Here is a 2357-nt window from a genome sequence, read left to right as displayed (position 1 = left end):
TGCTTGCATGCAAGGAATGCCTTCCCCTCAATCCATGAAATCCTCATAACTACATGCTAGGTTCTTGGCAACGTCGACATTATAACTTTCCCCCATCACTCGAGTTTTCAGTCTCTATCTTGAAAACTTCATGTTTCAAGGCTTTCAATACTGTGTGGTCTTTTACTATTGCTTCTAGAGCAAGGGAAAAATTGATCCTTGTAGCTGGAGCTTCTGAGACTCCCGATCGATATCTTGGTGCAGATGCATTCGAATGACACTCTATCGATGCCTGGTGTAGAACAAATCCTCCCGTCTCTAGGGAGTTTATCTCATTCTCAGTGAGATTTGTTCCACAAGCTACTAGCCATACTTGTGGAACTCTAGCGGAGGAATTTTTGATCGAGGAGCATATATTGCAGGTATGGTCCACGTGGTCATTGTAGAACCACATGTATTGCCTTCGAGAGCCAACTTGATTGCTTGGTTGCCCTTGGGAGGTGGACCACTCAATCATCCCCCAAAAGGATGGAGCTCGCACTCCTACTGCTGTGTCCTTTATATTTTTCTTGCACTTCCCCTATCATGCCCCAAGCCATCCCTGACATTGCACTTTGTTGCGCAGTGGAATCCTTCTAATTGCCCGTACGGTATTGTGAACTTTAGTCTCCACTACCTTCTCCAGAGATGTATCGACTGTCATGGGCTCCATTTCCACTTGTTCTGCTGTGCTTTCAAAGTTGAGTTGTCAACATCTGCTTTCATCATCGAATGCTTGACCGGAAAGAGGCTTCCATGGAAAAATCTATAAGCACATCTTTGCTTCAGCTTCAGGAGTTTGGACTCCATGCCTTCATCACTTTCAGCTCGAGCACCACGTACCATATGCTTCAACCTGCACCAAGTTGTCCATTTGACTATGCATTATGTTGCTTCTAAGAATGCAAAGAAAACACATTTGCATGTAGTTGCCATTGGGTTAGCCCTGTATGGTTTGCATGTGCCTTTGAACAGAGGCTCCAACTCCTCAAGCATTGCCATCAACTCATTATCCGTAAGGGAGACGCCTGGGTCGTGGATGAGGGTACTTGAGACTAATTTTTTTGTGACTAACATTTGTAGGTGTCTAGGACCTGCTGCACTAAAGTCCTTCACCATCTCTTTGACCGTGCACTTAAGGTCTTTTACGTGGGCTCTAAGGTACCTCTTTGCACCTTATGATTATGCGTGCCCATGTGGAAAAAGAGTCTTGTCATTTCAGGCCCCGCCATCATGTAGGACGCCAAACATTCGCATTGCTCCAAAAGAATGGGGGACCTTTTCCAAAAGAAACAGGCCAAGGTTCCCAAGTCAGTAGCATACATTCCAACAGCCAAAAAGTTGTTGTTCATTTTTCCTACACCAGACGAGAGAAGATTATAACATGCAATCAAAGAGACATAGTCAACATTCTCTAACTCAATTTCTCGGAAATAGGTGTGCTATGGACCGATGCAGTGTAGTTCGACAATCCGTTAATCAACTTGCCAGAGCAAAGGGGGTTTGTGAACTCTAGTTCCCCCACACACCTACTGCGACGATGAACTTTGCCAGGAAATGTCATTGTTGTCGACATTGGTTTCGTCTAGCAATGGCAGTCATACTTTTGCTCCATGCCGTCCATTGCACTCGGTCCATGCGGCATGGGCGGTAGTTTGAATGCAACGTTCCCATTGTACATTGTCAGAACTTCCATCTTCTCCACTATGGTTCAATTGTGCAACAGTTGATGGAGCAATCGATGATGTCCCCAAGAAGACATCATGTACGACGACATGCTAATGATTGCTTGAGGACTCTCCATTGCAGCTACTGTATCATTGTCATCATCGATCAGTACCATGCCATGGCCTCCTAATGGTTGTTCAACATGGCTTGAACTTGGGACCTTGAGCTCAGGCTTCCTAGGCTAGCCATGAGATCTATTGTGGGTGTAGCTTATGCAATGGCTGCCTTCCCTCGCGCTTGGAATGATGGGTCCAACTCGCATGGTCTCTGCCTCAAATTTGTTGGGCTTTGGGTGAGATCTATTGTGGGTGGAGCGTGGGCAAGTGCACTCTTTCCTCTCTCTAGCACATAGTCACGCGACAACTCCGTGTTCATCATGTACAACTGCCCCAATCCACTCTCCTAATGGCTTACACTTGCGTAGTCTGCAGGCGGCCATTTACATGTGTGATGGCCATCACACGAATGCTCTTGCCTATCACAGGGTCATCCTCACTTAGCACAATGGTTCTTCCATTTGCATATCGTATCATTGGCTCCGACGAGAGGGAGTTCAAATAGATCTACACTTCGTTGAGGTTGATAGACCCTGCACTAGTTGGGCCAGCCAT

The 2357-nt window shown here is 46.2% G+C and overlaps 1 pseudogene; it reads right to left on the bottom strand.

Annotated features, from left to right (window-relative positions):
- Nucleotides 1-678: 678 nt before the first annotated feature.
- On the bottom strand, nt 679-2357 carry LOC147892601 (uncharacterized; annotated as a pseudogene).

Source organism: Dipteris shenzhenensis, chromosome 16, assembly GCF_047967505.1.
Source record: "Dipteris shenzhenensis isolate YYH24624 ecotype China chromosome 16, Dip_SZ_1.0, whole genome shotgun sequence".
Lineage (NCBI taxonomy): Eukaryota > Viridiplantae > Streptophyta > Polypodiopsida > Gleicheniales > Dipteridaceae > Dipteris > Dipteris shenzhenensis.
The sequence above is the reverse complement of the archived record's forward strand: the minus strand, read 5'-3'. Positions and strand labels throughout refer to the sequence as shown.